Here is a 15,626-nt window from a genome sequence, read left to right as displayed (position 1 = left end):
ACAAAAAGCTCAGTCCATTGCTTGGGATCAAAAATAATCCATTGCTGTTGTGCTGAGAAGTGCAGAGTTAATCTATTGGAATGAGTCCTCTTCCTTGGACCCCCACACCCACCGAGCATCCTCTCTCTTCAGGGCCCAGAGGGGTTTCTCCAATGGTTGCAAGATTGGCACAGTAAGTTGCCAGCTAAAGGAAGCTGCAGACTTATGTGGCTTTGCACGGCACGGGTACCCAGTGAATAGCCTCAGACTTCCAGGGGTCAACTTGGATGCCATCCTTAGTGAATACATACCCAAAGAATTCTATACACAACTCAAAGAGGAGCACTTCTCTCAATGAAGAGTGAGGCCAGGATCACATAGCCATTTCAGAGTTGCTGTTCGGCTGTCGTGGAGTATACGAGAATGTCGTCCCTGAAATTCATCCCTCCTTGGAGGCCAGATAAGAACTCACAAATGGTGTTTTGGAAACCTCAGCTGTGGACGAAATCCCAAAACAGAGGCGTTTGTACCTTTGCAGGTCATGGTGTGTCAAGAAGGTTGTGAAGTAGCAACTGCCTTTGTTGAGCCATAGCTGTTGATATCCAGCTTTCAAATGAAGCTTTGAGAACCACTTTGCTCCATTAGGATCAGCCATAATATCGTCCATTGTGAGTGTGTAGTGCTTCTCTCATTTTATGGCTTTATTCAGGTGGTGCATATCAATGCAGATGCAGAACTTGCCAGTCTGCTTGGGTTTTTCAGAGATAACCGTGGCACACATCAACGATGTGGGCACAGAGACCTTTTCAATGGCATCCAATCTTTCAAATTTTTCCAGCTCTTACTTGACCAGGGGTCACAGGAGAAAAGGCACCATCCGGTGTCTGAGGGACACTGGTTTGATAGACCAATCTTTGTACAGCTTTTTCAGAGATGCGCAGACACACCCTAGTCCTTGAAACAGAGTGGGAAACTGGTAAAGTAGTTCATCCACCTTGAACTGTTGGAAGTTTCTGGCACAGAATACCAGCCCCAGGTCCTCTGCCGTGTGACATCCAATGAGAGTCTTGGCTTCCCCTTCAATAACATGGGACTTTGCTGGGGACTTCTTGCCGCCAGACTGCACCGGACATCCATGGCCCCTGTCAGTGGCAGTAGTGTTTGCTCCCCCCCATTAGCGTAGATCTTGGTCAACAAGGGCACAGGCATCAGTAAATGGTGGAGCCTGCGGTATTGCTGATGAGACATCACATGCACAGACGCACCAGTGGTAATACGGGTCTTAATGGTTGTTCCTGCTACATCCACTGTGCACTTGGGCTGCAGCCAATGGTGCTTTTTAAGGTGGTCTGTAAATGATACCAGAACACGTCTTCCTCCTCCGAGGTCACCTCCTCCTGTGGATCATTCAGCCACTGGCTCCAACACCCAGCATCAGCCGTAGATAACTGTAAAACTGCTTTCATTGGTAGTGTACGCCCTCTAGTTCCTCGGTTCCATAGATCTCCATGCACATTTTGGCAAAGTGGTTGAGTTTGCAACAGTTTGAACATGTTTTACCTGGGCAGGTCAGCTCTCCAACGGGTGTTTATCCCTCCCACTGTTCCTACACCATCCGATGGAAGCAGGTACCATCTGTTTCACCGTGTTGTTCCTCAACTTGGAAGAGATTGCATCTACCATTTCCGTCTTGACGGCAGGCAACTTGGACCTACCTTGGTTGTGAGTCAGCGCAATCTCCATACCTGCCGGCCTTGCCACCGAGAGGTCAAGTGAACGTGTCAAGATGAGGATGTCTTCCAGGCTGATGTTGTGTAGACTCAGGCCCCAGAGTGTGTTGGACATGCACACTTGAATGACCTGTGTCTGGACTTCTTTTGGCTAGTCATCTGCCATGCACACATGCTGGCCAATTCGTGAAAGGAGGCGCTTAAAAAGCTTGAAGATCTCTTCTCCCACATAATGAAGCCGGAGGCACAGCTGAACAGCACCCTCAGTCTCTCAGGTTACCTTGAAGTAATTATTCAACCTACCCGCTCACGTCTGGAGGCTGCAGTGGCAGGGTCAGCCAATTCACGGTTAGCTGTAACACAATCACAGAGGTGTGTCGCAGGGACTCAGGTGAAGCTTGAGCGCAAGCAGCGTTGGCATTTTCCTTCATCAAGCCTCAGCTTCAGGAGCTACACCCCCAGTTACTGGACAAACCACAGAATCCCAGGCACTTGTATGAGCCCCTGTGTATACACCTAGTCTGACAGCAGGTAGACTCCCTGGCAGATTTGGCACATGGGAGATATATGAGAACTGTGGGCCACCTCCCCAGTCAAACCAGGATCACAACAGGGACTACTAATGTCAGACCCTCCAGGATATCGCGATTTCGCGGTTTGCCGCGAAATCGGCACTTTTGTAAAAATGCCGCAATTTTTACAAAAGTGCCAGCGAAATCGGCACTTTTGTAGAAATCGCGCAGCATTTTAACAAAAGCTGCTATATCCTGGGGGGTCTGTGTAATGTGTTAACGAGTTAACGAGCGTCCTCCTAATGAATGGGCGACCCCAGTTCAAAGGTGGCGCTTTTTGCAGCCCAAAGAGCTGGGGGTCCTTAGGAGGGCGCACGAATGTATGACAGAAACACTGAATAATAAAACAGCAAACCCAAGCCATTGTCATGCCAAGGCGCGATCCACCCTCCTGCAAGGGCAGAATGCGGCCCATTACCCAGGTCTTCGCCCTCAGCAGTGCCACCTCGGGGCATGTCTAGAGTGCAGTCTGTGTATCTGCTGTCTGGCTTCAATCCACAAACGGATTCCAGGTTCCAGCTGGAAGCCCTTGGCCGCGAAAGCACCACTGCGAAGAGTGTGTGTCCAACATTTGACAGAGCCAAAAGTGTGCCATGGCAGATAGAAATTGTTTATCTAGGCTTGACTTTTATCTTTGTGTTCCGGCACTTCGAGTTTTGCAGGGAGCAATAATACAACCAACACAAATACCAAAATTCAGATAAAGCAACAGGATGCAAAGAGACAACAAAGAACAGGGAACAGGATCAACTAATCGTATCTGAAGCAGGATAACTGGAGGTCTCTGGTAGATAGCTCTGCTGCTCTGTGTTGGCTGTGGTGGCTATGAATGGGTGCTGTGATGGCAGACATCACTGCGTTGCAGTGCTGGGCAACACCGGGTGCTCGCACTGCAGGAAGCCTGGAGTGATTTCTATCCAGTACTGTAGTTCTACACTGGATCATCGTGACCCAGTGGCATAATGCAAAATAATGGGTCCCCCTGCAAATGGATGGATGCACATAAAATGCCGCATAATTGCCGCAAAATTTCCATATTTGTGCCGCTAAATTTCCATTTTTGTGCCGCTAAATTTGCTAATCCATGCCGCTATATCCTGGGGGGTCTGTAATGTTGATACAGGAACCGGGACACAACCGAAGGATTAATCATCTGCCCTTTTGGGAAACAACCAAAGAGAGAAGAATCAGCAGTTCACCACCAGCTTGAGGCTCCAGAATAGGGACACCAGAATGCAGTCCAAGCTGTAGCAACTCCCTCGCTGCGCCTTCAGGAGAACACCAACGGAAGCCTGTAGGCAGGTAGGTGGGCCATATGCAGGATACAGCCTACACCTTGTGGAATTTGAGGCTGAAACTGTCCACCTCGTCAAAGCAGCAATCTCGCAATAAGGGCCCTGAGGCAGGCTGGTGGGCCCTATTCAGGGCACGGACAGCACTGTGTGGGCTGGGGAGCTGAAGTCAGCCACCGTATGCTGGCGGCAGTGCGGAGGCGGCCAGACAAAGTCATGGGCAGTGCCGCGCTGGAAGATGTCCGGCGACATGCCGCTCCAGGCTACAGGCAGTAGACGGGGACCACGAGGGGGGGGTGCCTCATCACCAAATGTTGTGTGCCTGCAAGCACTTCACTACCTCGATACCCAGTAGAAACTGTGTGGGTGAAGAACCTGAGTGGTCTTTCTCCCCATTTATGTTTTCCTTCACTGTGCTCAGCTCTGAGGGTTGAGAGTACTACATCCGGGTCATGGCATGGTCACGATCTAATTACAGGGTGACTCACTACAGTGCTGAGGAGGCCCCTACCACATGTGCAGCAGGCGTCCTCATCCCTCACTGTCAAAAATATGGGTTCAGTGAGGAACCTTTAGTTAATCCCTCTGCACATGTCGAATAATGGGCCTCCCACACACACAATTTGGGACAAAAGAAAGGGAACACCGCCCTACCTGTGCAGTGCGCTGAGGACAGGCACAATCCAATGGTCTGGGTTCCAGAGCATGGCCGGTTCTAGGATTCTGGGTGCCCTGGGCAGAAAGCAAATTTGCGAGGCCCCACTAATTTGCACAGACGTTACACATTCAGGGCTGCCTGCATCTCAATAGATGCCTCCGCTCCTGTTGCTGCAGCCCCTCCCTCTCCTTAAGTGCCTCTTAACAGCTCATAAAGAGCTGGAGGTGTGAGGAATGGTTATCTGTAGAAAGTGTTAATACTGCCAGGGACAATAGCCATCCTGCTGTGGCTGCGCGTGTGTAGGGGGTGGAGGCCTAGTTGCTGGACACACCCGAGGAATGTGTTTTCTTGCAACCGGGACTGGCCTCCACCCCTTACCCCCCTCAGGTTCGCTTCGCTAAACCAAAGCAATGAGGCCACGGGAGGGGGCCCCCTAGGGTGGAGCACTTCCAAGGTCGTACCTTTAATGCCATAAATTGGCTGTGTCGCATTGGTGCAGGGCCCCACGTTGAAGGGCTGACTACGGGGCCCTGGGCAGCTGCCCACACTGCTCATGCCTAGCGCCGGCCATGTTCCAGAGCACCGTAAGTGACTGCCGGTTGCTGCAACGCAGCTTCACAGTGAATCATTGCAAGCCATTGTCAGCTGACAACAGTCCCACCTATTGGCCCTCAACAGCCACTGCATGATTATCGCAACAATCCATCTACCTAAAGGTGTGAAGGGAATATAATGTTATGGAAATTCCAGTACAAGGCAGGCACAAGTGACACATAACATAGTAACGGGCGTCAGACACATTAACTGTGAACTGAATACAGCGGGGTAGGAACTATGGATTTAGATACTATAGATTATAAAACATATGCTGAGAACTACAGAAAAAAAGTAAAGAAAAAAAAGGAGAAATGAGACCTAGAGCAAGTTTTCGCTATAGAGTAGCGTGAGCAAGCGTATCAGTTAAGGTGAAAGCACACAGTTGTGTAATTAGTTTAGTCACAGTTGATGTGCTATACATACAGGCACGGAACTTAGCATAGCATCATATTGGTAGATTATCAACTTCACATCAATGCGCAGGCACAAGATGCAGTTCGCTTAGGAGCCGGCATAGCAGCAGAGGTCCTGCCTGTACAAAATTGGTAAGCAACATATTCCTTATTGGGAACCCTGCTGCCATTCAGCGAACTAGTGGTTCTAGCAACTGCAGCACCAAGTTGGAAAACTTGCTTAAACAGACTGAATAATTACAGCAACCTGGGAGAGGAATACATGATCAAACGGTCCATAATCCCACACTTTGCAGACAAAGGAATATTGGCACTGTTCGAGAAAATACACAACACAGGTGATGAAGATGACCATGATGCAGAAGTAACAGTTCTCAATGCGAATTTCAACCCTCCTATCAACCCAGATTATGAATGATACAAAAGTTGAGCCAGTCAAAACAGAAGGAAGGGGAAAACATAGATGGGTTCTATGTGAGACTATGAGAAATGGCCAGAATGTGCACTCAAGATGATCTGCAGATGGAAGCAAGGGTACAGATAATGCAAGAATGCAGATCTGTAGTGCTTCAGTGTCTTATTCTGTGAAAGTTAGATATGAACCTGGAGGACATGCTGATCCTGACCTGCTTCCATGGGCTATCCAATAGTTGTACAGACCAGATGGAAGAGGTTCTTACAAAGATAAGAATTAACTCAGGCATTGAATTAGTACCAAAGATCAAACAAGAGGTTGTGGACACCATCCCAATTCGAAACTGACATTGCAATTGGTGAACATTCACAAGTCCCAATGTAGCAGTGGCAACTGTGGCCAAGACCCACATTCTCTAACACTGTGCCCAGCACAGGGGTAGACATGCTCTAAGAGTTTCAAACTCAATCACTTTGTAAGGGCCTGCAGAGGAGAGAGTAGTGGCCAGTGAATGCCACAGTGACCAACCATCACAACATCTGTACATGCAGTCACAACTCAAGTGGCATGGCTGATGATCTCATGTCGTGCAGGATCATACCAGAGATCAAAGAAAAGAATGAAGACACATTCTTAATATCATACATTGGAAACATGACCTATGATGCAACCCCAGCCTATTTGTGAAATAGAGGTTGCTGGATTACCCACCCTGGTGTTAATTAAAGGGGCCTCTCTGAATGCAATAGATTATCTCCAACTCCATACACTTAAAGGCACCACTACCCCTAGTTTGGAAAATTGGAAACAAACATACATACAACATTGCACCAAGGATACTACAGCCTCATTTTTGTTACCAAGAGTACAGTGGGATCCCTCATCAATTGTCACACAGAACTTGAGCTCATCTCATTTGTTCTCCCAAATCCACAACTACTAACGGTGGGGTGCCTGACAAATTATCAGGTGAAATTGCTTGTTGACAAATCTGTAAACCTTTTGCTATGCATCACTGCTGTGTAGCTTTCCACTTTTTCCCCTTTGATCCCTGGGAGGAACAACTTGAGTAGCTTGAAGCAATTGACGCAATAGAAACTGTATCTTGCCCAACCATATGGGTGTCTCCCATGTTGATTGCATCCAAACTCAAGCAGTTGGGTGCTGTACGCATCTGCAGAAACAGGTGCTACCCAATCAGACCATTAAGCATGAAAGGCACATCGCCCTTACAATGAACAACATAATTGCAGACCTCAGAGGGACTCTGGTTTTCAAGGATTTACTTAAATGCGGAATAATACAAACTCCTACTTGACCCCTACTGCCAACATATGAACATGTTCTTGATTCACATGGGTCTAAGGTTCTGCAAGAGACGAAGCTTTGATATATTCTCGGCGGCAGAGGCATTCCGGAACACAGTGCGAGAAACTCTCTCAATATTCTCATTTAATTTAAAACTGTGGCAAAACATCATCACCATCTAAAGGTGGTACTACAAATAGTCTCGGAATGTAGCCGCCCACTGCAGAGAGATAAATACAAATTCTGTAAAACTCAAATTAAATTTTTCAGGTATATCTTCCCGAAAGATGGCATCCGAAATTATCTTAAGAAATCCAAAAACATTAAAAAAGGACATTTGTGTCCAGGTCAGTGGCAAAGGTCATGAGTTCCTTGGGGATGGCAAATGATTTTGAACATTTTATACCCCACTTATAAACATTAACTGATCCTGAGGATTCTGAGAAATGCACATACTAAGTGGGAGTGGGCTGAGTCCCAAGAGCAGGCGCTCAAGAAGGTCAAAGCAGATTTACTCCTCTTTGACCCTAGATGAAACACTGAACTGATAGACTATGCCAGCCCAGTAGCACTGGGTGCTGTCCTAGTGAAAGAACAGAGCCTTTGGGCATGGAACCCAGTCGCCCAGTCGCTCAGTCGTCCCTTATCGACGTGGAGACAAGATATGCTCAAATTGAGAGAGAAGCGCTGGCCATCAGGTGGGGGAGCACCGTTTGTATATCTAAAGGAAGACATTTAAGGTCATAACTGACCCTAAGCCCTTGGTAAACTTGTTTCAAGTGACATACCAACATCCGCTGCACCTGCAGCTACAACTATACCAACTAGAAATATTGGCCCGAGTGTAGACAATTTAGCTGATTTTCTCTCTGGCCATCTACAATGTGACACCAACGTAGCAGCCAATCATTAAGAAACAACAGAAGAATAAATAAAGTTCATTGTGCAAGGAGCCTACCCACAAGCTTTAGACCTCAGTGACATCACCCGCTAAACTCAAGGAGATGACTCTCTGTGGAAAGCCATAGAGATTGTTTGGAGGAATAAGTGGAAATGCCCTACAGTAACATGACGGAAAAGCACACAAAAAAAACCTTAGGCAATTGCGGAAGACAAGGTCTGATCTCAGTGCCATGGAGGAAGGTCCTCTGCTAAAGGGGAGGAGGACCATCATTCCCCGCTAGCACACAAAGGACACAGGGGTTTTGCACAAACAACCTACCCCCATCATGACTGAATCATCCAGTGAGGCCCTCTGGATGCGTGAGCGCTGATTTCTGGAGTACATATGGTAGGAGAAAATAACAAGGAGACATTTTTCTCCTCGTTGTACCTCACTGGGAAGCATAGCATTTTGATCCATTCCCAGGTTTACTAGCTTTAGTAAATCTGGGAACGCCCCAAAATCCATGGTTGAATGCATGGGAATGTCCATCCTCCATCCATGGAATGCCTCCCAGCTTAAAATGTATTCTAACGCAATGCAAGGAGCTGTGCTGCATTACATTTCTTTACAAAGCCAAGCAAGGAGGCACAAATTGTCCCTTGTGATTATTATTGACTCCTCACGCCATGCAAGGGCAACACAAAGGCTTGATAAATCTCGGCCTTTGTGTGTTACATCTGTTTTCGAATGGTCAAAACTGTATCACCGGAGAGTAGAGGAAAATGAGAGAGAGAGAGGAGGAGAGGGAGGGAAAGAAAGAAAGAAAGAAAGAAAGAAAGAAAGAAAGAAAGAAAGAAAGAAAGAAAGAAAGAAAGAAAGAAAGAAAGAGAGAGAGAGAGAAAAAAGGGATGGGTTTATGTGGCAGACATAAAGAAACCACAGTGGGAAGGGGTGAATTGTATCACCTGACGGGTGTGCAGGAAATGACATGACATTTGACATCACACACAACCTGTGGCCAGGCGCGTCAAGGGGTATAAATAAATGGGTGCCAGACCATACGGGGTCTGAGTCTATCAAGCAAAATCAGTTTCTAGGTTTTACATTTACATTACATGTAGGCTATGGGATAGGGCATACTGAGAGCCCAAACAGTATATACATCTTTCCTATACAAAACAAAAACAAAAACCCCACCCCACCAAACAAAATACAACAGAGAAAAGTTAAGACAAACATAATTGAGGGAACGGGATATTAGAACATTAGAGCACCTCCTCTGTAAGGGGTTCCCAAAAGATTTTTGGGATATATTTTGGTCTTTAATGCCCAAATCGAAGGAGGTTTGGATTTTTGCCAATTTCCTGATGTTGGAATCTCCGCTGGAGTGACATGTTGTATTACCATGCCATTTAGAATGAGTTTGGAGTGTAAGTATAAATTGGAATTTGTATGTATGAGTAAGTGTGCTGTGGGATGATTGATTTCTGTGGTGAGTTATTTGGTTATGCAATAATGATTGCAATTTCAATAGGTGAGTTGAGCACTGTTTTAAAGTATTTTTCATATTTTGAACCCATTTTATACTATTTTGAAAAGAGTAAGTTGGTTATCAGATTTTGTGAAAAATAGGGGTCTGTATCAATGAGATTCTTTTCCAGGTTGAGAGAATAATTTTGGGTTACTGTGCTTACCTGAGGGAATGAGATGTAGTACATTAACTTGGAATGTAGAATTCTGCTGGTTAGAACTTTTGCCTAGCAGGAGGTTTGGGCTGTTATGAAAAATCAAGCTTGTTTCCTAATATTAGCGTCCTGTTGTTCACTTTGGAGCTGAGTTTCCCTTTTCTTCTTAGATGAGAGTACTATGTGCTGTGAAAGACTGATCTAAATTTCCTTTCAAGGGTATGCAGAAAAGGGATTTATTGATTTCTAAGCCTTATTGAAGCTGGTTTCCTGTACACGAACAGCCGCGGCCCATGCAGGTAACAACGGTGGGGAGGATTTCGACAGATGACAATGAGGGAAAATTACTTATTTATTTAATTTACCCTCGTCATCATCCATCGAAATCCCTCCCCTCCACCTTGCCCCACAGCTCTTACCTGCTCAGGCCGCGGCTGTTCACGAAGAAACTGCGCTGTGATTGGCAGCTGAGCCAGACAGACATTTTGGGATTGGTGTTTCATCACAAACTAGCTGTATTCTGATTGGTTGTTAATCGGCATAGTCTTGCTGTGATAGGTTGACCACGCCAGAAAATGCCGAGAGGGCTTACCAGCATTTGAAATGAAGGAAAAGAGTGAGTATTATTCGTGTGTCTGGATCCTTAAATGTAATAATTATACAGCAGATGATAAAAAAAATTGCAGTTCCCAATGGAGGGTACCTTTTATTCAGTAAAACTAGAATTCTTGAAACATACTATATGACATGAGCCTTGTGCCAAGAACTACAGAGTTTGAAGCGCTTAATAACAGATTGTATGACAACTGAAAAAGAGAGAGGGAGAAGAAAGATAGATCTATTAAGAAATCATTTAGGTAGTGGTTGGAATCTAAGATGGACAGTAAAGACAAGGCAGGGAGAGTGAATAAATTGGAGATAGTTTAGACGTTTCCTGCTATAGTTATGGAAACAGAGCAGACCAAAACATAAACCAAAAGAAAAGAAAGACTGAGAAGAGACAGATGATGATGATAACAAATTATTTAGTGAATTGTTGAATTCAAGACCTCCACCATTCACTAATGAACAGGTATTTTTTTAATTTTTTTTATTTAAGAGGTTTTATATAGCGCTGGCATGGGCGTAGGAGACACTAAATTTCTGGGGGGGACAGGGACAACCTTGTGGACTTTCCAGTGACCCTATACAAATTGCCCATTGTGCGAGATCGTACGCGTGTTAAACGTATACAATCGCATAGTTATGAAGAGAAATATTGAGAAAGGCAGGCAAGTAGTCACAGTCTGCAAGTAAGCTTTATTTTTATTTACATTCACAAAAAAGACCAAATGGGAAAAAATATGTATATGAATCTTGAATCTTTATGCACCAAGAAAACAAAGGCGGGACAAAAAAAGGAATAATAAACTAAACGCTCTTAGCGACATTCCTACATCTCAAAATGCAATCGGACAAATTAGAAATTGTTTTTCTTGCTGCAGGAATCGGTTTTAAAATTATGAACTTTAGTTTGAAAAGCCAAATCATTTCTTGCGCTGTTCATTGCAGAGGACAAATTATTTCGCTATTCTATGCAGGTCAACTGAGTCCATCATCTCTTTATGTATGTTGCATTGTTTTTTTAAAAAAATGCTTTTCTTCTGGGGAAACATTTTTTGAGTGCAACTTGCTTCAAACAAATAATAGAAAGCTGGCTATTGGATAACTTGTGTTATTCTCCAATGAAGCGGCCATGGGGTTCCGGTGATATTTACACCCCTCCACCTGGCCTCGATGCAAGTCTAATGTTGTAACCTATGGGATTGGAGGGAGAGGTTATGCTTGTGCATGTCAGTGTGTGGATAGAGTCTTTAATCTCTTAAATCAACAGACCAAATTATATGTAAATGGCATCAAAAACTATGAATCGAATTTTATTGCACACCATCCAGGGCCTGGTGTTCAGTATGGCGACTTCAGAAGGATGAAATGCTGAGTCAGCAGTGATATGTACATCAGCACATATATAACTTAGATGGCAGCAGTAAGTCTTTTTTTCGTTTATTTTAAGCCCATAATACATGAGTGCGCACCCAGTTAAACAGTACTGAGATTGTGACATGATGAGAACATCTAAGCCAACCCAGCTCCTCCTTTCAGCAGCGCACTGGTTGCATTGCATCATTGTGTTATGTTGTGTAATGTCATTGCTGGACAGCTCACTGGAGCCCCCCATACACCCGCGAAGACCCCATTTCCACCTCTCCCCCCCACCCGCCTGCGCCCGTAATGCTGGCCGTGACTGCATATTTTTCTAAACTGCATCCCAAGTTCTGATTTAACAAGGCTAAAGATATCCTGAACTCTGAAGGTATTGTCTGCACTGAATATTTTGAAAGCAGGAATACTTAAACGGGCTCTGAGTGATTATTGTGAAAATATTGGTGCTGCTGAACCGGAGGGGAGAGTTGAAGCGGCCGCTGCGCGCCTACAATATTTCACCAACCCAGGCACAAGACCACAAAGCCTGCACCAGCCTCAGTGCCCCAATGAGAGGTGGCACGCGGACGGTACTGCAATGTCTGGAATAACCTACTTTATTATGGTTGTCATTATTACTAGTGATAACTGGTAATTCCCCAATCCCCACCCTTCCCTGCTACCCCTCGTCCCACCCACCCCCAGCCCTTGCTAAACGTGTGTTTGAGAGGGGCTTGTAATGTGTGGAATAAATTATTGGCCAGGGATGATTACGGGACATTTTACGATTATCACAACTTTGTGTTAACTAATAATTTACACTTGTCGGACCACTGATTAATAAAATGCAATTGGGCCTAGAATGAATAATACATATGCAAACAAATGCTGTTTACGTTCGTTTCTGCGTGTATATGCATGTATCTGTGTGTGCATTTATATATTTCGTAAGGGCTGTCATGGCTGCCCTGAAATTTGGCAGATGGCAAAGGTTTTCGGGAGGCCTATTTGCAATGGGGGAATCTGATGCAAACAGAGCACTAGCCCCTTTTCTGCTGTTAGCAAAATGATTGTAAGGATATTTACAATCATTGACCCTCTGTGAAATCTAAGGTCACAGCTTTTGACCCGTAGGTTGGGCACAGATGTGTGCAGACGGATAGGTACTCTTGAGTTACAGAAGGGCCGAGGGATCCGCATCACCAAAAGAAGCGAGGCATAGCTGAATAGAAAGACTAGAGGACCAAGCGAAGGATCTTTGTAGATCAAAGGGCAGGCAGAGTTTGGAGACAGAATTCAAGACGATGGAAAGAAGTGTGGGGTAGCTGCGTTCAGAAAGAGGTGTGAAGAGAACACAACTGGGCTCTGAGGAGGTGAAAAAAGGACTAGCCTGCTGGTGAGGGATCAGGCTTGTGGTACTTTGAAGAGGGTGCCATTAATCAATAGGGCTCTTTCACTGCCAAATCTCTGTTTCGCCTACTCTATATGTAAAGGCAGGCCTCATGAATGCGTACTGAAAAGCATTTCTGTGCATCCTACCAAATGATTGCACTCCGGGGCTTACATGAAGATAATTGTGTTTTGACTCTATCCAGCATTAGGCAGCCCGTGGGGAAAATGAGCAGTTATTTTTGCACGGTAATGTTATATGCACATTTTGTTATTCCCTTCAGCCATTAGCAGGGCAAGTAAGGTTTGCGTGCTGTGCTCGCCCGCCATAGTGCACTCAGTCACAACCTGTACACCCCACACCCCCACCACTTTCAAATGTCACCAGGCGCCCCAGGCAATGCAGTGTAACAGCCCTTGCCCTTACGTCAGTCACTTCAATGGGATAGGTACTCACACTTCGTGGGAGCGCGCTGCTGCTGCAGCCCTTCCGTCTTCAAGCCGGTGTACTATCAATAGACCCACCCCATCTGTCTTTACACCCCCAGCGTTTACACGCATGCGCATAATTATGCGCATACGTGGAAACCCCATGTCTTGGCTACATGTGTTTTTAAGCTCCCCACTCTTCTGCCGGTTTAGTGCGCATGCGTGTGATTGCACGCATGCGCTTTCAAGATCCAGCGGAAAACGCTACTCCTGCTTGAGCAGCGTTAACCGCCGTTCACCAGGGAGAGCCCCTGCCTTGCGCTCTGCTCCAGCAGGGTATACAACGTTTACAACAAAGTTTTTACAACGCACTACCATTACAACGCAGGCATTACCACTCATACCATTACAAGGCATTGCGCTGGGGGGCGCTCTAGGATAGGGAATAAGTTTAATTTTCTAGCCAACACCTTCCCTAGTGTCCACGGGGACTGGAGTTGGAATAGAAAATTATACTTACCACTATCCAGCACCTCTAAGCGCTATGCGTTGTAACGGTATTTGTTGCAAATACCGCGTTGTAAAGGTATGCATGGTAAAAGTATGCGTTGTAAAGTCATACATCCCTCCAGCAGCCACAGGGCCCGGCCGAGGCTCCCAGGAGAGGCCCGCACAAAGGGGAGGAGGGCTGCGGAGAGCGTGGGGTGCTTTTTCAAGCTCCCCCGCCGCCAAAGAAAGGCGCCCATTCACTGCTTCAGATGCAGCTCGCCTAAAATCAGACATGCCAACCCTCCCGATTCAGGCGTGAGACTACCGATTTGAAGGCTAGTCTCCCGCCTCCCGATTCCTACAAGCAAAAACCTGATTCCTCAGGGGTGTCAGCTGACAGGGCTTGGTATTGTGTAAAGTGCTAATTCTTCCAGCAAAGAGTGCGATGCAGGGGCTCTCGAAGGGGTGAAAACACAACAAAGCGTCATTAACAAGTGAATTGTCTTTTAAAGACCTGCGAAGTACTGGTGGGGTGGGGAGGGGGGACGGAGCTGTTTCAGCCCGGCTGCCACAGGGGGGTGGGGGATGCATGCACTTCCAACAGCCTGCCAGGCCAGTGCCAAACACTTGCATCACCCTCTCTGCCATTATGCTCCATGCTTCTGAAAGGTAAGAAAAAAACGTGCATTTACGTTTCAAATGTCCGATCCTACAGCAGCCACTTCCAAAGCCCAGACATGCCAGTAACCCGATTCAAAGACCCATTCTCCCGATTTTTTTTTTAAATCTCCTACTTTGCTCTCCTGAAATGTTGGCATGTATGTAAAATGCACATTTTCTGAGTAGGGTTTCTTAGCCTTGGGTTCTGAATAGGTACTTTGCCACACCTCGGATACTTTTAAATGTGCAGGAACTCACAGATTAGGTACACGTGCCACCCAGCCCAGGCCAAGGGTGGCTTGCATTTTGCGCGTCTATTAATCGTTCCACTGGTGATCAGGGCTGCTTTCCAAACTTTTGACTTCCCCCAAGTAATTTGAATTCTCTGCTGCAGGAAGTCTGCAGGCGGGACTTTTGGCAGATGAAATGGGAAGTAGGCGCTGCCACGTCCCTGGTAATGTCTTTCAAGGCTGCCACTCAGGCGTAAGGGCAGCCATCAATGGCCACAGGAAAACAATTCCTTCCCTGCAGTCAGTGGTCCCGTCCATATTAGAAGGGACATCTGGGAAAAGGGGTGGATTAAAGCAAAACTATCTATTGTCCTAAAAACATTATTAATAGCTGCCAAGTGCCCCCACGTGACATGTGACACGCTCCACTACTTCTGTTGTATTCGACCTTATTATCTCTCTTGTGAAGTCAATGGAGCTTTCAGTGCATTAGTGCGAAGGAAGTCACAACATGCTGATTAGAAGTGAATACCTTCCTGGTATTACAACAAAAACCACAGTGGAACAGATCCAAAAGCACCTTGTCACTCTAGGTTGAGGCTCATAGGCTAGTATTCCAACAATACCTATGAGAATCTGAATAGAAAATCTGAAATAAATATCAGAGATGTAGCAATCTGGATAGAACTAAGTGCTGGATGAGAAAAAACCTGCTGAAGAAAACTCGGCCCACCTGCCTTGTTTACAAATAGCTTCGCAAGTGTCAAACTGCCAGGCGAGTCACTGTCAGCCATCGAAAAGCGGAAACAGAACTGATATACCCTGTCAAAAAAATAATAAGTGCGGTCTGAAACTGACATATGATCCAACGTTAACCCTGATCCGTCACCAAAGTGAGTACGGTGATGAATCTCACCTGTCAGGTAGGACGA

The sequence above is a fragment of the Lissotriton vulgaris genome, chromosome 11 (genome assembly GCF_964263255.1).
Source record: "Lissotriton vulgaris chromosome 11, aLisVul1.2, whole genome shotgun sequence".
Taxonomy (NCBI): domain Eukaryota; kingdom Metazoa; phylum Chordata; class Amphibia; order Caudata; family Salamandridae; genus Lissotriton; species Lissotriton vulgaris.
This window is presented reverse-complemented; position numbering follows the sequence as displayed.